This window comes from Stegodyphus dumicola, chromosome 8, assembly GCF_044657685.1.
Source record: "Stegodyphus dumicola isolate Sdum_Otavi_A_Nest chromosome 8, ASM4465768v1".
Lineage (NCBI taxonomy): Eukaryota > Metazoa > Arthropoda > Arachnida > Araneae > Eresidae > Stegodyphus > Stegodyphus dumicola.
In genome coordinates, this window is record NC_140775.1 from 12,971,440 (window position 1) to 12,991,910 (window position 20,471).

Genomic DNA, 20,471 nt, shown 5'->3' on the forward strand with positions numbered 1-20,471 from the left:
TTGATAAACAATTATTAAGCGAAATTTAAAATATGTTTAAAGTATTTTTTATTTTGTTAAAAAATGAATTCTGAGCCAGCTGGTCTCAGATCATGCATACGACCCGCATGCAGTTTCAGTTCACAGAGATGTCATTTTCTGCCTCTGCAAAAAATGGCTACATTTTCACCTGGTATTGTTTCTTGTAATTATTTCCTTGCTACCATAGAAAAGACCCCAGAAATGGGAAAACGAGAAATCGAAAATATCTTCAAAATGCAGTGCATAAAGATTTTTGCCCCAGGATATAACTGAATTGACTTTTGCTGTAGATCTATGAAAATTCTTTATTTTTAATAAGGTCGTATTAAAACCTGCGCGTGAGATTATTTATTAATTCCAGAGTAATATGTCTTTAAATTTCTCGCAATTATTCTATAAATCAAGCAGTATACATTTCCGTGCCGTTTACAAGATTGAAATTACTTCCAAATTTCGAAACGAAGTTTTAATTTTTAGGTTAATGATTACTGCCAGATGCATCGGAAAAGTCCCAAACGATTTATCTTCCAGCGTTGCTATTTGCGGTAGTTAACCAGAAAGCTGATCTTACGTAATACAACATGGGAAGAAAAAGCTTCGAGGTCTCGAAACAGAGGCCGAAATATGCATTCGTGTCAAAGGCAGGGGAAAAAGACGATCACCTAGATTTTCTCTTTTCTTTTACTTCTTTATTTAATTCTGATCTTTGACTTCCCTTTAGGAAGGAAGTGGAGGTTTCGAACTTTCGTCCCCAGTTAACCCGGATGAGGTTTCGAACTCCCGCGTCAGGCAAAAATTCTTACGCACGGTAGCAAATGAAATTAAATGTGGAACGTAATGATGATTACAAACACGTGTGTGTCTAATTATTTAGCTCTATTTACATAAGCAACTGTTTATGGATAATACGTAAGCTGAAAATATAGCTTTCCAATTATAACGCATATTGATAATACTGATTCTGAATATTAGGAAAATGTTTCTTGAAACCTTATGTGAATAAATCGGTCTTCAGAATAAAGTTCCTAAGGTAAAAATATATCTGATGTGGACATCATATGACTTCCCTGTACGGTCTATTAAATTCCACACAATTTCTGTTGCATTTTAATTAAATTTATTTCCTCGAATTTTCAATAGAGATATATTTTTAATTCAATCAATTCAGTTCTTGCTTCGCGGCAAGGCAAAAATATACAAAAATTCAAAACACCTTCATTAAAAATTGCCAAATACAGAAAAACCTAAAACACCAAATACAGTTTAAAAAACAATAGATATAAAAAACATAAACACAGAAAAATAATTTAAAAAACAATTTCTGCAATTAAAATTAGAATTTATTAGAATTTCTACACAAGATTAAGCAACTCGGCCAGCGGGCAGGAACACAAATTTTTCTGTGCACAAAATTAAAAGTTAACTTTTGGTCCCACTGGGTAAAAAGACACTGAAGTTGGTGCAACAACTGACATAATTCACTAGTCTGCTAAGAGTTTCAAATGTAAACAAATGGCGGCCTCGTTATATAGGCTCAAAGCCACTTAAAATTAAAAATTTTTCATAATACTACAACTATTCATAAAAGTGATGCAACAACCTGTGCTAGGCCTAGATAGAAACTCTATCGATTTCGAGGGCGAACAAAGTTCCTCTTCATCAGGAGCAAAGAAATCTGCAACTGACAAATCAGGTTACCAACATATTTATCCTCTAAGGAAGTCGAGAGAGGCGAGAGAGTTCGAAACTTGGTTTTTCAGTTGCAGATTTCTTTGCTTCTGATGAAGAGGAGCATTTTTCGCCCTCGAAATCGGTAGTTTCTATGCTAAAACTATACTCCTAGCACAGGTTGTTGCATCACTTATTTGAGGTGTGTTTCTCTTCTGTCTTAACTGCAACTATTATTGGTGCTACCGGCTGCAACGAAAAAGGGAGAAGCACAGTTAGATGTTATATACCAGTCCCATGTACAAAATTTCAAGGCTCTGCGGCTAGTTGTTTTTGAGTTATGCGAGATACATATATACGTTCGTGGCGAAAATCTTAATTTTTCAAGGAAATAAACAAGAGAATAACCAAACGAAAGCTATAAATTTGATTTAAAAAGACAGTTTCAATAAACATGCATGTGCAATCTTACATGCGTATTAATTAAATAAATATATAAACAAAATGTATACGATGTAATTTACCATAAGTGATAACAGTTAAAATTTGAATTAAAAAAATAAAATTGTTAATGAAAAGAACCTGCTGCTTGATTAAAAAATGCTTCAAAAACGTTCTTGTATTAGAAACTAGCTGTCTTTACTCCAATTCAAATACTATCCATTCAAAATTTATTATGTCTGGAAGCAAACGACACCTGGTTTTTAAATCATAAAAGAAGTTTGTAAAACTTTTCAAATTTTTAGTAACATTTGGCTCAATAATGAGAATTTTCGAAGAATGTAACATAATGACAATCGACATATGGACTTTATCATGCTATTCGATATGATGTTGAGAGTGAAATAAAAATATCCTATTATTAGATATGATATTGAGAAAGAGATAAAAAAGATCCTCTCCATATGCGCATTATCTTGGAAAGGGTATCCAAAATGCGATACCAAAATGTTTCCGCCATATGTGCTTTACATTTGAAAAGATATATATATACTATATGAGATAGTAAAAATGAGTAAGGAAAGAAAACTTTTCGTTTTTTCATTATTTATTGTACATTAAATTTGTCTCGTACTAAGCAAATAAATATAATACACTTCCTTTCTTGAATATATAAGTAATAGCCCAGCTTACAAAAAAGAGCATTTTTGGCATTTCAAGGGAATAAAAATTGCTTCCTAAAAGTTTTTATCAAGTGGAAAGAAATTTTTTTATTATCAATGAAAAATTAAGTATTATAAAGCAGCAAGCAATTCCAAAATTTTAGCTTAAGAGCTGTACATATATTCCACAGTTGTCATGCATTAAATTTATAGTGAACGCTTTGCTATGTGGCTAGGCTCATCAACTGCAATATCTCAAAAGAATTATAGACAAAGCCCTACAACAACTAGCAGGAATTCCTCCCCTAGATTTGATAGTAGAAAGGGAGGCAGCTATCGTAAGGGTTACCAGGCTGGGTCAAACTTCAGCACTCTGGGGTCATAGTTATCACCACTCGGACTACGAGGAGAAAAACAACTGCAATAACTTTCATCCAGCAGCTTTTAATCTCTCTGACGGTATCAGTATAAACGACCAACCAATTCAGAGGTACAGTAATAACCTTTTCACAGATGGCTCCAAAACTGAGAACGGCACGGGCAGCGCCTTTTATAGACTAGAAAATGGAGTTGTAACAGTCGAGTGGAAAAGGAAATTAGGCTCGAACAACTCGGTATACCAAGCAGAGCTTCTAGCTATCAGTGCTGCAATTAGATATGCGAACACATGTCAACAGGAGAAATTCTTCATACTCAGTGATTCGGCATCAAGTCTGGCGGCTATCTCAAGTCAAAACAGCCGGAGTCCATTGGTATACAGAATTCAGAAACAGCTTCTGACAATGCCTATTTCGCAAAGACCCACTTTAAAATGGGTTCCCGCTCACACAGGGATTCAAGGCAATGAAGCCGCTGACCTACTGGCCAAGCAGGCAGCCAACTGCACGGATATATTAGAAAGACCAACTAAACTTCCTTGGTCTCATATTAAGAGAACAACTTTGACAAGTCTGCTACGAAATTGGCAAAGTAGATGGACAGAGGCAGAGGTAGGACGAAGGACATTTCGCTTACTGCCAAAAGTTAACATGGAACTAAAGACCCACTGTGCTAGCCTAACACAGTTTTTGACAGGTCATGGACCATTCCCAGTATACCTGAACAGATTCAGACTTAGGGATACTCCTTTCTGCGAATGCGGAGAGGAAGGCGACACGGACCATTATTACTTCCATTGTGTACATACAAGAACCTGGCACTTGAAGAAACCAGCGGACTGTGCCTGGGAAATGTGGACGACTAACACACTCAAAAACAGAATAGCCCTTGATAAAATAGAGAAAATCTCAGGACACTGCCTAAGCAGAAACAACCGTGGATAATATTATAATGTTTCAAAAGTTCAGAACTTAAAGCAGATAACCAGAATAACGCTTAGTGCCTTGCAGTTAACAATATGTAAAAACTGTTATTAGTTTATAATATTCAACCTTGTTACTCTGGAGTCTTCCCCGCCGTGATGGTATATAATTCCGTTTGGTTCATGCCCGTGGTCGGAAGCCATCATAGCGGTGCACTCACTCACTCACTCACTCAGACCAAAATGTGTTATAAGATGGAAAATTCGAATCGACACATTGAATGCCGTAGATATAATTATTCGATGTCTGTCAAGCATTGTGAGAAAAAATATTCTATATAATAATAATAATAATAATTTCATATTTCTTAATATTAAATATTTCATTTGATGATACGATATTAGCTCTCATGTAACAGCCCAAAGTAAAGAAGCAAAGGGATTTTGTGAACTTTTAAAAATATTCGAATTTAGAAATTCGGTATTCAACTTTGTTGGCCCACCAGCGGCCGAGCGGTGAAATTGCTGAACACTGGTAGTTCGTTCCGAGAGCCGAATCCAGCGAAAGGGCTGATTGCATGGTTAAGTTCGCGGTTTCCCCATGCGTAACGTGCATACGAGCCAGTTTTTCTCAGAAATTCCACCACGAAGGCATTCCTGCCCTTATGCAGATAGCCTTCGAGTGCTTTGTAATAATCAAATAAACCAAACCAATAAAACTTTCTTAGTAAAATTATACAAATAAAGAACTTTATATCACAGAAGCTTATCACAGAAGTAATATAGTTTTCATATTAATTTTTTTCATACTGTATAATGTTTACTTACTTCACGCGTTATTGTCTTTTTTTTTTTTTTTGAACCTTTCCTGCACTTCTACTTTCCATGTACTCCATCAGAAATAGTACAATTTAAGTAAGATTATGTAATGACTATGAAGCTAAGTGAAGTGAGAGAGTCTTGACAACTTTGATAGGAGGGTTGCATTTCTGGTTGCTGTATCTAGGCCGGAATGATGAGTTGATTAGTGTTGCAAACAATCTTGCACTGATAATTGACTTAAAAGACGATTCATCACAGGAGACGACTTCTTAGTTTCAAATGTTAATATATGCGTTGTAAAGAATTTAGCTACTGTTATCTTCAAGACTTTTGTCGTATTGACCTGCCGCCAAGACAGGATAGTAGTTAGTGACGCTCACTGCCATACCGCAGGCCCCGGGTAGGAATTGCGGAGAAGACATAGATTTTTGTAAGCATATACAATCTATGCGCTAAGGCAGCATCTTCTTCCCTCTCGAGACGTTGGTGGTAAAGAAATAGCGGTGGGAGATCTTTGAACCGCTTCCTGGTAATTCATTCATAATTTAGAATTGGGGTGGAAACTAGGTACAGTAATTCTTCAGTCCTCTATGGGATATTACAGAGGTCTAGGTACTGGCCTAGCTGCTGTTTAAGTATTGGTGTCTGTGAAAAGCGAATGTTAAATTTCTGTTAAACACTTTAGCTCCTGAAACTTGAATCTGAAGTACAAATAAATGTATAGAGTCTGACTCTTTTGGATGCAAATGCATAGAGTTTCACTCTTTTGGGAATCATACACTAAGCCGAGACTCTGAAAGGAACTAAGCAACTTACTCTACGTCCTGCAAGAATAGGAAACCTAAGAAGGATGTTAAAGGCTCTTTTATTAAGAATTCCAATAACTGAACAGAAGGTACTTTATGTGTTTACAGAAACAGGCAGCATTTAGGGTGTAACTCAAAGGTAAGTTTAAAGCTTAGGCTAGCCCAAAGGCTACACAGAAATAATTAATGCGCAAGTTGGATCAAGCCTTAACCGGCGTGACCGGCACTATTTTCAAGCATAAAAAAAACTCCGAGACAGAATGCTATTTTAGAAATTCGACTATAACCTGGCAGGTGGAACATACTCTAACTAAGCAATCTGAAACCTCTCTTTAAATACTATCTCTTTCTACCTCATCTGAATGCGCGCGATCTAAAATTAGCATTATGGCAGAAAGACGGAAAGGAAGAAATGATAGAATAGATTCTGGACATAAAATAATTATGTTAAAATAACACGCACAATAATGGTCATTGGAGAAGGTCAAACAACAAGAATCAGCGTAATATTTGCAGGACTAGTTTCGATGTTTTCTGTAGACTAGTTTCGATGGTTCTGTAGTTAAATAATCGAAACTAGTCCTGCAAAATTTACAAATATTACGCGGGCTCTTGTCATTTGATTTCTCCAATAAAATAACTAATAAAAGAAATAACTTGTAAATGTTAGAGTTGGTTTTGCGTTTGTTGTAATCTCTTTGTGTCACTGCATTCTAAGCTAAGGAGGAAAATTCACTCGGCAATCTATGAAAGTTACCGCATGTTCAGATTAAGTGTAATTAGGGTTTAGAATTATAACTGAAAGCTATTATTCAATAGTTTCAACATAATTGTTATCAGCAGCAGTGCTTCCTGGAATGATAAGCAGAGTTAATTTCAAGATAATAGTAAAATGTATTTGGCATTACTTCTGTTAATAGTGCCACAAGTACTACAGCAATACACTGCCAAGTGTGAAATCACAAACATAAGAAAATTAAGTTTGGTTTGGTTTATTTATTTATGGCAAAGCACTCCAGGATTATCACTCTGAGGCGAGTGATGCCTTCGTGGAGGACTTTCTAAGGGAAAAATTGGCTCATATATTAAATTAAAATGCTGTATTAAATACATGTTTTTTATGAAAGCTCTAAATTTAAAAACCAAAAACGAATTGAAGTTAATACAAATAATGTCGATACACGCCTGATGCAACAAGTTTCACTGAAATCATTTTCATTGACGTTGATAGTCAATGACTTTGACAAGTAAATCTGGTTGCTCTTGTTATGTATTGCTCTTCCGTTGGAAGATCTTATTTTCCGCTGGAATTACCTCATTTCTGGTAAACATGATGCTGTCATTACACAATGTAATCAAACATGTAGGCCCTATACTGTTTCACCCTATACTTCGAGCACCCTTTAAAAAATTGCATTAACTATCTTGAAAATAATTTGTATAGTATTTATTTCAATTGTTAACTGCTGCTATCAAACTCTCAGCAATACAGAGTATAAATTTCAAGCAAATTTAGTCGTTCTTACGAACTGCTAGTTAATTTTGAACATTTGATAGCTACGTGAAGAAAAAATCACTTTCACTTGAATCCTGTTAAGTTTACGTCTCGTATATTTAAAAACAGTTTAATGTTTATATTCTTCTTAAGTCTTCTATAAGTCTTCTTTATATTCGAATGGCAAGAAATTACTTCCAGTCTTTTAGTGTGAGTTTTTATCTGTACAAAAAAATGAACTTTAATTAATCTAATATCTTCCATTCTCCAGTCAAATTTCAATGGCCTTTCCCGTCTTTCTGGTAAGTTAATGAGTCCGCGCTTTTAGAACTTCTGGTCTTTAAACAGAGAAAAACATTCAACCGAGTGCGATTTGAGGTCATAATTTTTACCGATATTTTAACCATTGAAGAAGTTTTGTAAAGTTTGATATAATTGATATTTGATGTTGCAAGACAAGGACTGTATGGAGAATACGACATCACTTCCAATTTAAGCTCTAAGGATTTCGTACGTGTTATTGAAGATTACTAAGCTTGCTAAGTTGCTAAGAAGCTTCTTATTGTCGTGGTGGAACACGATTCCTTTGCGATTTACCAATTCTGGTCTTTTCTCGTTGACTGTTTCCTCCAGTTTCATATGATTTGTGCCGATTCGTCATGGTTGGACCAAGATCCTTTTCGATTAATGTTATTGTAGAGGATCTGTTTTGCATCACCTGTCATAATTGGTGTCAAAAAAGAGTTGGTTGCTTTGAGGTTTGAAATGTGTATTGAAAATCTTGATTCGGTGTGTTAAATAATTTTTTTTCAATTCTTGCGGAACCCAAATATTGAGCTTCTTAACGAATCCTAATACATCTTATTGTGTGTGATACATTTAACTTTTTGCAATCTCTAGCGCACTTATATGACAATTAGATTCATTTATGGCTTTAAATTTTGTTGTCATCAACTTCGGAAGGTCGGCCAGAACGATGGTCACCTTTAAGTGAAAAATCTCCAGAACGAAATTCTTTAAACCAATTCCGGCACAATACTTCTGTTAAGCAATCAACACCATAAACATCACACATCTCTTCGTGAACCTCAGCCGCTTTCTTGACTTTATAAAAATAAAAAAGTAAAACAGGTAAAAAAATGTTTATTTTTGTATCTCATGTTTAAACTAACTTTAAACTAAAAGTTTTAAACAAAAATATACGGAATTTGTTTCTATAGCAACATTAAAATGTCAGCTACGAAATCTCAGAAGAAAAAAATTATATGATCGACAGAAAATTAATAAAATAAACATGAAGCTATCTACTTGTACAAATTCAAATTACTTTCTTGCCAACTTAATAATAAATGCTTACAATGTTTTTTGATAGTTAATACTTAAACCAACTTACTGTTTTTAACTCATATTTTAAGCCAAGCTTGTACTTTATGTAATTGGAAAACTGATATTTTCAGTAATTCCTGAAGTTGTCTTAAATGTACGAAAATAATAAATTTGCTTAATTTTATTACGGGCACTCCAAAAATACAGCAAAGACAACTATTTTGTTATCTTTTCTATAACATAATATTCTGAGTTTTCTCTGAAACAAAAGTTGAAGGAAACAAAATTATGCAAAGTGCTAAAATTCCACTTCCATTTACAAATAAAAAGTTAGGAACACTTTTCATATCTTCTTCCTGGACATACAAACCCCAAAACCTCAACTGGTTACTTTCTTCGTTGCCAATTACCATTTGCAAAAGAATCTTCTTTAAAAACCGGTTGCCACTTCGTGAAACATGGGGATATAGCTGGTACTTTTCTCTGCATGCCAAAACCGTAAACCTCCCTTCTGATTGATACATCTTTTGTCTTCTTTTGGTTCCTAAACAGTTCAAAAGGGCAACTGAGTTTCGAATTGTAGACAGCGCGAAGACCTAAAAAAATAACAATTTAAAATATAGGACGCAAAAAACGCGGAAATAAAATTGTAGAAGAAGAGGTACGTCTCGTGATCTGGTCAAACTCACGTGACCCGGTCACTGGGTTTCGAAAAACATGGGTCAGATGATGCATTCATGTACCAAACATATTGAAAGAAAGCGAAGAATTGAGAAATTCCTATGCAAAGTAGGGTGATTTCATAGTATAAAAAGTATTGATATGGCGCAACACGCTGGATCTACAATCGATGTCTTTGACAGTCAAATGGATACCTAAATTAATTTCATTTTACATTTGGAATTTCGAGTTATTATTATCATGTAAGAAGCTTCACGTTTCTTGAAAGAGTCTAAATGATTTTCTTATGATAAACAGAAAACCTCAAGTTTTGAGTCAGCATGAGCTCAAAACGAAAGTAGCTTTGTAGTTCACCCTGTGAATATTTCGTAATTTCTTCGAATTATGAGTTACAAATCCTTTAATACTTCTTTTAAATTTGTTTGTGGATATATATTGAGAAAGAGTTTATGAATGATGAACCCGTTTTTCAGACCCGTAGCTCGGTAGTAATGATGATTTGAGCTTCCTGACTTCTGCGAGATCTTAATTTAAGCAAGTAATTAATTTATGAGTTGTAACTCTAAAATTGAAAAGGCCCTTGTAAGACTTCGATTCTTTAACGAATCAAATAATGCTTTAAATTAATATGACCTACCAAAGTACCTGTGTTTTGCCTAACTTTCAAATTTTGTTTTCAATCCCTAATGATCTGCCTCGATTAAGTTTTGCAAACTTTTGCAATACGTTAGTACTGATGTTAACTCCTCGAGCAACGGGAGAAAATTACAATTATTTAACTGCTCATTGATCTCTCTCAGGCCGTTTTCGATTACTCTCAGTTTTGAAAACATAACATAAAAACATAAACATTGTTTAGCTGCGTGTGTCCACGGCACACACATTTTTTCTATCCGCAATTTGTTTCTCTTAACCTTTCTGAGTCATAGTAACCAAGATGTTGATGTTACTGCTAACGCCGGAACTATAATAACTAAAGTAACAATAAATAATAATTAAAATAGGCAACTCATATCTTAAAACTTATTCATCTCATAATACCTTAAAACTAATATCAAATTAGTTCGAAAATCGCAAAATTAGGTCATATTAATAAGGCTTGTAACATTCTATTGATTGTATTATTGGAATTTTAAAATTCACAGTTTTAAATATATAAAAATCTTATCGTACTTGTTTTCTAAAATAAAAGTTCTAAAATTTATGATTTCTTTTAAAATTGCTTTAAGAAATAATTAAATTAAACATTTTGGCATTTTCCAGCGTTTTAAAATACTGAGTATTTTTGGTACTCACCAGTCCGTATAAGCTTTGTGAACAAACATGCAAGATGAGCAAAACAATTAACCAAAAATTTTTAAAAACATTATGGCAACACTTTACATTCTGGGAACGTGAACACTTTACATTCATCATCAGTTTATAAATTACAGCTTACAGTTTATAAATTCATGCTTACAGTTTATAAATTATATATAATAATTAAATTATTCAGCTTACAGTTTTTAAATTGACTGTCTATCAGCTAACTGAGTCCACGATACAAACATTTATTTCTGTTCACCTTTTCTGTTCACCTTTTTTTCAGCTATCTTTACCTAACAATACTTCAGTAAGAATTAATTCCTAGATGTCGAGAGACCAGCGGTTGTGCGGTTAAGTAGGTGACCAATGGCAGTTCTGACCTGGGTTCGATTCCAGGCGAACAGGATGGCTGCGTGGGCGTTTTTATGGTTTTCCCCTTGTGTAACGTGTATAGAAGAGAAGAAGAAGGTCGTTCACGAAGACTCCCTACCCTTAGGCAGGTGGCTGTAATGTGTTTTGCTGTAATTAAATAAACCAAACCTAGTTGTCAGCTAGTTATCGCCCTATAGTGATTAGTTACCTATAGCAAACTTATATAAACACAAATTTAAATTCAATAAACTTTGCTTGTCCATTCCTGGTGAATTACTATTAAAACGAGACTTTATAAACTAAAGATTCGATTAATATCGACAAAACGCTTTATGTGATTTATCTTGAAATTTGCAGTTATCAAAACCAGTTAGTTCATTGCTGTAGTTAAAAAAAGCAAGACGGTTCGTAGCTAGGGCAAGGCATGAATTGCAATTAACCTTCACTAGCTTTTATTACTTTCTTTGCGTAATTTTGTTTTCAGATTTGAGATAATATGTGTGTCATGAATAAGACAGAACAGTGTCCAATAAAGTTGAATTGAATATTTTTAGTAGAACTTAATTTATTTGCCAAAAGTTTACAAAACTTGCTCTAACTAAAAACGGACAGTAAGGTGGCATAGGTCAGATGCGTAACTTGTTCAGCAAAGTCTTTCAGGAAGAACTTGAACTGTCACCACAGACTCGCTTTTCTCATTCAGACTTTTCTGATTCATAGATCATGCAGTGTTTTGATGAAGAAGTATGATTATTACAGTTAAATTCCCAGAAACTGTGCTTGATGCTCTGTGAATGATATACAAGACTCTCATTGCTCTATTTACTCTTAAAGCGGGGCTACAGATTCAGAATCTGTTACTTTTATGTACACCGAAGAAGGAAAACGCTGACTGTAATTTTATAGTTCTTAGAAGATATTAGCAGCGGTTACTGCAGCATCACTCTATATCTTAATTTTAGATCATTTTATTTTTGTGCCCTATAATTGGTAATTTTAGGCTAAAAGCATGATGTAAGTGTAAAGTATTCTTAAATATATTCTGTTCAGATCCAGTGTAGGTGTTACATTTTACGATATTTAAATCTCACACATCCCACGACACCTGAAGCACTTTTAAATGTCCATTCAATTTTCTATTAATTGAAATACTTAAGACGATCTCATGTTCTTGAATCCATTTAAATTTCAGAATATGCCATCACATTCGTTAATAATGGATATAAAAATCCAACCAATAACATTTTCTTCTTTATCTCTTGCCTCAGTTGATTTATTAAATATTTTTTTCTTTTTCTGCTTAACTAAATTCTATTATTTAAAAAAGTATCCAGTATTAAGTATGGTAACCAACAAACAATGGTAACCAACAAACAGGAATCAGCTAACGTGTGTACATTTGCAGTACTGAAATGGCGCATTTCATTCCGTTTCATTTAGGAATGTTTCTCTTAGATGTGACTTATACTGTCAATGGAGTTTAATATGTCAAATTGTAGTGATGATACCCCATATCCATTAATTAAGTGAATGGTTAAGTTTTAGTTGAACAGTTCTTTTTTTACCTATCAGTAGCAAGTTGCAAAAAGGATGCATCTTTAAATGTTGCTATACGACGATGTTGTTCAACGAATGTATCAGTACAACAAAGGTTTCCAGACGAATTTGTGCTGTATGAAGAGCATACCGTTGCTAAAAGAACAACTCAGAAATGGACTGACAGGTTCTGTGGCAAAAAATGTAATCTGAGAAATACCCTACATTCTCAGCCCGATTTGATGACAGATGTTTGATCAGTCCGATCCGTCAAACCACTTGCAAGTTTATCAACTGTGAAACAAGAACCGTGTTAACTTAGCGCTTCAATGGAAAAGGCCAAACAGATGACATGGCATCCACATAGGCAATGCTAGACCACCTGTGAAAGTTGCCATTCATGGTGGGATTGAGTTCAGGTAAAAGTGCGAAGAACTGTATAATGCTTCGCAATTCTGCTTGAACTCAATTCCATCATGTACATAATGATAATCAGGATTATTGGATTCACTGAAATCATTAAAGCTCATGTAAATAATGTATGAAAACAAGCAATGAATGTTTTATTTTATACAACTGTAAAGTATCTGTCTCTTTGGGAACATAAACTATAAATTTTAAAAGGGTTATTGAAGAATTATCTTCTAGTCTTGTGAGACAAAACAGAAATCAGAAGGAGGGTGTATAAGACTCTTTTATTCGAACACAACAAATGACCAACTTTGGTTTACATAAACCAAGCACTTTTCGCTCAACATAAATACGAAACATATAACAATTTCAAGATATGGTAGATTAGCCTAACGGCTCATAGAATACTTTACCGCACAGGAAAAACTCTGGTTCGTAATAACCGGCGAGATAAAGCTAAATGGCTAGAAACATTCAATGCCGCTGTCTCAAGTCGCTAATAATCACGGCACAACAGGAATAGGCAGACACGCTTTAAAACTAACTTCCGAAAGTCTTGCTTAAATAGCACTTCTGTCTACCTTAATCTGAATAAACGTTCGCTATCTCATTTACATTCTGATATGAAAAGTGTGTGTGAAAAGAGAGTAATAGGAAAATAGTCAAGCTTAAACTGAAATATTACTTAAAATTAAATTGATAAACCTCACATCATGAATGTACTCGCCAGAGCATTGTATGTTTATATAGCGAACCTTGTGTATAATGAATCTTATATGTTACGAACCTTGTGTATTTATGTAGGTCCTGTATTCCGTAAATCTTGACTTGTCTTCATAATTAAAACGTCCATTTTTACGATGATGTTTCTCATCTGCCAGGATGGAGGTACACTGGAGAATACATTTACTTAAATGTCAGGTCAGTGGTCATCCCTGGTGGCGCAGAGCAGCTTAATTTGGAGGTTCTTTCACATCCAGTATTTTTTCTATTTATACATCATAGAGATAACAGACTCTGCAGATCACTTTCGAATGCACTTCATTGACAGCTTCCTTGTAAACAATGATCCGTTGCATCCAAACCGTCATATGTTTGGAAAAATGACGTCTAAAAACTAGCTTCAGCCCTGATTGAGAAACAAAGCAGGATAATCTATTAGGAATGCATTTCATGATTAGGTATGCACTGAAAGCAAAAAATGTGCACAGAAACGAGATGAATTTTTTACATCAACCCAAAGATTCAAATAATAAATTGAACCGTCTTCTTCAGCTGCCGGAGATTTTCCACTCTGGTGAAAAAAGGTTTTTGTGAAATATGTTTAAAAACACTGGTGAGTTTGGCTACATGCAAGAATAAGGAAATTTAATATCGGTTAAGTAGTTTATTTATTATTTATTATAAATTTTTAAGTGGCTCACTAAGTAATAATTTATAATAACCTAATTAAGTGATAAGTATTGGCAACTAGTGTAATTCTATCGCAGAAACGCTGTATAAAAATCTCCCACAATTAAACAGTGATTTTTTTTCTTTGTGGTTTGCGTACTAATAAATGAAAGCAAAACGAAAATTCGTACAAATATCCTTACCGTTCGTCACATCTTACAAAATAATGGTGTGGTCTATTAGCAATAGAACACTAAAATCGGGTTTTCATGTGAAATTCCGTGATATTTCTTCTACATCTATTTTTCAAGTAAATTAACCTAGATGATGATGAGAGGAGCAAACATATATGCTTTCATCAATTCAGAGAGAAGTAAAGGTAAAACAAAGCATTTTTTGAAATATTTCAACTAGATATTTTGCATCAGTTTTCAGTAATAGAATTTTAAAAAATAGTTAAGCAAACATTTCGAGATCACAATCACTGTTCATTTCAAATTACTGGGAATAGTTTTTTCTTGAAATTATTTTATTTATATTCTCAATAATGTAATGAAATCTGGAAAAATGTATTTATAAATTATATTTTCCCAGGAAACTCTTCAATTCTCTCGTTTCAAAGTAAAAACAGAAACAAAAATAAAGAAAAGTATCATTTCCAATGAAATTAAATTAATGAAAAGAAAACAAATTGTATTTAAAACAAAATGGGCCAAAAAAATTTAATGAAATAATTCAAAAGGAAGTTTTTTCCAAAAAATATTTTTTCCTTTAAATTTATTTTCTATAAAAAGCAAAATAATATAATTAGTTTTGATATCAGCGCAAAGAACGTATTTTGGATGATAATGTGAGGGAAAGAGAAAACTTTCAGAAATATCAAGAAGTGTTTCTAAAATTCAATCTAATTTTTATTTTTATTCTTCTATAGTCAGTTCATATATTTATTGATTGATTTTGGAAAATAAATTAGAAACATAAAGTGTTTTTCAGGGCTTTAGCTGCATTTTTTCTCTTCCATGTTTCCCAAATCTTTTTAGTTTCGGAAATTGTAAGAAATAACATGTATGCAGAGCAAAAACGTAATTTTACAAACGTTAAATCAATTTTTTTTAATTTTATTCAATAATGAGAATATGAAAATGTAAAAATATCATATTGGTTTGAATATAAGAAGACTTTTCTTTCCATAAAATTTTCTTTTGATTATCTGTTTTGTGTATGTAGTCTAACATTTCAAAAATAAATGTATGTAATTTAATTAAGTATGCATTCCCTAATTTTAACGTTAATGGAAAATATGTTTACTTACAGTTATTATAGTGGTTATGCGATGATATGTGGGGTCGTATAAATCGTATTTTTCCTTAAAAAAAAAAAAAAAAAAAAAAAAAAAAAAAAAAAAAAAGCCCACCAGCGGCCGAGCGGTAAAGTCGCTGAACACTGGTAGTTCGGTCCGAGGTTCGAATCCCGCGAACGGGCTAGCTGCATTAGTGTTTTCGTGGTTTTCCTCATGTGTAACGTGTATACGAGCCAGTTTTCCTTAGAAAGTCCTCCACGAAGGCATCCCTCCCCTTAGGCAGATAGCCCTAGTGTGCTTTGCCATAATTAAATACACCACACCACCTTTTTAAAAAAAGCATTGTGAAAGCCATGCATTAATTTAATATGCAAATCTGTCTTACATTCAAGCGAATATAAGTGTATGCTTGTAACTTTAATGTTTATGTATAGCAATAAAAATATCTACTTTTATGGACTGGATTATTTGAATATGGCAAATTCTGGAGAACACGATGGCTGAATTCCACTGTGGTGGCAGCCAATCTGAGGATTGTTGATCAAAGCGGGATATTTATGGAACTTTGGTTCAGTCGGGAATATCTACTTTTTTTTTATTAAATTATTTGAATACCGCAAATTCTGGCGTGCGTGATTTCTGAACTCCACCGACATGACATCCAACATACGGATTGTCGGTCCAAGCGGGATATGCACCATCTCAGAAGGCATATATATAAAAGAATTTTAAAAATCTTACATGATGGCTGCATGAGCGTTTTCGTAGAGTTTCTGTGAACAAAATATTTTCCTTACAAAGTGCCCAACAAAGGTATTCATGCATACACGGAGATTACTCTTGCGTTCTTTGGTAATATCATGTATACCAAACCACACTAGAAATTAAAAGAATTGAAAAAGAATTGACTCTATTCCTGATATACGCAGAGAAAACTCGAAAACGCACATCCCTGCGCCGGTATTTGTTCCCAGATCGAACCACAGTGTTCACAGGTCTTATTTACTCTCTACTTTTGTCATTAGTGAGCATTTCTCATGTACAGGTATGTTAAAAAGGTTGAACTTTGTTGTTGACTTATCTTGTTTGTTTGCTTTGACTTATCTCACTTGTCTAACAGCAACATCAGAACAAGTCCACGAAATTAATTATGACAAGGTGTGTAAGATTGTGCCTATCGTTGACAATAGCCTTGAGCACCGTACAGGTGACAGCACGGCTTTTCCATACCCCTCCCCCAATTTTGATGGAGAGCACTCCAGGGGGGACAGATCAGAGCGACTCTCACTTCTCTTCCTCTATCATTAACCTCTCGAGAGGACTTTCGGCTCGCCGAATATTTAAAGTGCTCCCATGCCGCACAGACACTATACATTTACAAATATCCCTGCCTTCTCCGGGATCAGAAATCGGACCCATCGGTACGGTATTCAGATTCACTAACCACTATCCCGGTTGGGCGGCAGATGAACTTCTTTTTATCAAAGTCCGCATCAATTTAGGATTTTTTTTCCTAATTTATTTTCGGTTTTGTCTTATTCTTGAAATAAATAATTTGTTCAGGCTGCCTGCGATGTAGTAGTCCATAACATCACATCCATAACGTTATTAATGGAAGTTTTAGTAATATCTACGAAAGGGAGTTAAAGAATGAATCAAATATCTCGGAGATATTAGTTGGTGAGTACCTATTCATTGGTTGGTTAATAGATCATGGTGAAGGAAGACCGTAGATGGAGATAGATGAGACCGTAGATACTTTCATCGAAAGGAGCTCACCGGTGGTCGAGTATATAAGACACCTGAAAAATGATATTTCGACGCGCGTTGGAAACCGTAAAAACGGGTTGACTATAGAATCAGTATTTCTGTGTTTTTCAGTTATGTGGGAAATGTAAGGGATCTCAAGAAGAGTACTGGATTTAATGCAAAAATAATTTGTTTTTAAAAAATAGAAAATATTTTTACATGTTTGCAACAGGCACGTGTTCCGGTTTAAGTAAGTTGAGTTTAAATTACACGTTAAGACTGTTATTTTATTACTGTTAGTTGATTTCGCAACTTTGTTGCAGCTTACTCGACTTCAAAAGTTACACAAAGGAACAGCCAATTTTGATTGTGAAAACTAATTGCAAGAAGGGTGAGTATTATGCACAAACTGGTAGGAAGCCGTATGTAATCTTTTGGCATGAAAAATCCAGCCGGTTTTTTGAAAACAGCAAGTCCCAAAAAATCGTGCCGCCGAAACGGGATAGTGGTTAGTGACTCTGACTGCCGTACCGAAGGGCTCGGCTTCGAATCCCAGAGAAGGCTTGAATGTTTGTAAATGTACTGTCTGTGCGGCATGGGGGACTAAAACTATGTGGCGAGCCGAAAGTCCTCTCGAGACGTTGTTGGTAGGGAAAGAGGGGTTTGAGACCCTCGGACCCATCTCCCTACAGTGCTCTTCTTCAGAATTGGGGCGGAACTGAGCAAAGATGTACTGTGACTTGTTTGGTGCTCAACGAGCTTGCCAACGGCACGCGCAATTTTGCCTCCTTGCCACAATGAACTTCGTAGATTTGCTCTCATATCAGACAAGCGAGATTAGTCACAACAACAACAAAACAAAGTGTCCTAAAGGGGGAACTGAATGCGTCATTAGCCGCCTGGATACGCAGATAAACGAAGACGTGGGGGAGGACATATTCTTCATTCTTCTTCAGACATTGTTCTTCATTCTTAAATCGAAACATTTCCGTATTACAAATATGTAAAAATATTTTCCACTTTCTAAAAATCAGTTATCTTACTGGGCATATTTAACACGGTGCTTTTATTTGGAACATCTTACACAAGCCACTTTCTTTTGAATTCCATTACCAAAGCATAGCTCTTCTGGGAAATAACCCTTGCGTTCTTTGTTTTAATTCAAATCCACGAAACCTCTACGGAATACTTTCTGAAGAAAAGTAGTTCGTGTGTACATGCACACTATTCATTTCTAGTTTCTGAACTAGAACTGAAGAAACTAGTTCGTTCGGGGAGAAAATCACGAAAGTTCCAAGCACAAGCTCCAAGCTTTTGACTCCAGCTCCCAATCAAAAGCTTGGAGCTTGTGCTGGTTTTGACTGGGAACATAATACAATACGAAGTACCGGTATTCAGCGGTTTTATCAATTCAAACCACTGATGCACACAAAGAAATGTTATATGCAATATAATTGTAAGTATAGGATAAGTATGCAAATCTCTTTGAACAAGCATTATTTCAAGTCACATGCCTACACGTAGTCATGAGTCTGTGTAATATGACAACCAGCCAATTCTCTTTAGAAATTCGTTCACAAAAGATACCGCATTATGTAGATAGTTTTAGTTAACTTTATTATAGTCAAATAATCCGATCCAGTCTAGTCAATTCGGTTTAGTTGTTTTATTTGATATTGGCAAAGCACTCGAAGCCTATCTGCCGAAAGGGATGGCGCCTTCGAAGACGATTTTCTAAGGAAAACTGACTCGTATCCACGTTACAGATAAGAAAAACCACAAAAACGCCCAGACAGTTAGTCCGTTTTCCTGGAACGGAACAAAGGTTGAATTACCAGTTTTGAGCCCTCGGTCGCTGACATCTCATAGTATATCTGATACTATCACGATACGAAACATCCTGCATAAAAACTGTCTCAGTTAATTTTTTTATTTAGCTCGTTTTACACAGACATAAAGATTAAGAAATCTGTGTTCCCATTGAAAATGAAAATTACAGTTTCCTAACGACATCTTGTTAATTTCGTGGTAATAAACACTGTGTACTTTCCCTGCAAATATTCATGCTGATTAAAGAGAAACGAAGGCTATGAAACAGCACGATACTGGAAACTGTTAAGTAATTTTCATTTTCAAGTCAAGGATTCTGAGTTTCTATCAGCGGGATCCAGGATCAAGCCGTGAATTGAAAATTAAATCCGTGACGTAAGCTGCGTGAAGTATATTTTGACTAGATGAGAGCCAATGATATCGTATCGGAAGTTGTCACTGTAGGATATCTGTGCTGACACCTTCTTTCGAAAGCCATCATTGATACACTTTGTGACCGAAAACAGTGTATGCGGGCTTTCTTTCTTTAAATATTGGTTCTTTGCACATACTACCATTCCGAAAGTTACTTAAATAAGGTTTAAGTACAGGTAAAAGTATAGCGGACACCAGCGCGATGTAATACGTGTCAACTGTCTTTCCATGCTAACTAACCCTAATTTTTTTTTTTTTTTTTTTTTGCAAGCATTATGAGAGTTAAAGCAAAGTTGAGCAGATGATTTTCTCAAGTTTTTCAAAGCATCTAAAGGTTACCTATAATGGTACATCGTGAAATCCCACAGTACACCCCCTATCCAGTGTTTATTAAAAATATAATGTTTTATGATATAAACAGAAAACAATATAATTTGTATATAATATTAAAATATTGGGAATACAGAAAATACTTTTGACAAGAAATTAACATAATTTTAAAAACGATACATGAAATAGCATGTTGGAACAGATTATTACAGTTTTCAAGTTCACTCAGAATCCTTTTGAACATACACACACGATGGATTACAGGAAATTATACGCCTTATTTGAGGAAAACATTTCCAATAAAAGGTTCTGTAAAAAAGTCTAACATTTTATAATTAACTCCCAATTACCGAAGAAAATTCTCCAAGAAAGCATCCCTCCCCTCAGGCAGATAGCTTTCGAGTGCTTTGCCATAATCAAATAAACCAAACCAAACCCAATTATCCGGAGATGGCGCGGATAATCGCATTCTTTTTTTTTAAAAAAAAACATTGCGTTTGCTTATCATGGAAGGAACCATTACTGTCATGAATCATCAGCGTAAAACAGAACTGTCTGCAGAAAAGAAAAATCGTAATAGAAGAGACTACCCTGACTTTTAAGTGTCTTA

At 34.6% G+C, this 20,471-nt stretch overlaps 1 protein-coding gene and 1 long non-coding RNA gene across 2 annotated transcripts in view; one reads left to right on the forward strand and one right to left on the reverse strand.

The window, feature by feature from the left end:
• Positions 1–20,471, forward strand: part of LOC118184979 (neprilysin-2-like) — a 225,052-nt gene that overhangs the window by 18,418 nt on the left and 186,163 nt on the right. The gene's annotated exons all lie outside the window — the stretch shown is intronic.
• Positions 11,475–20,471, reverse strand: part of LOC118184980 (uncharacterized) — a 118,654-nt gene continuing 109,657 nt past the window's right edge. Inside the window, exon 3 of the long non-coding RNA XR_004757515.2 lies at positions 11,475–13,975. This is a non-coding gene — a long non-coding RNA (uncharacterized LOC118184980). The remainder of the gene's footprint in view (positions 13,976–20,471) is intronic.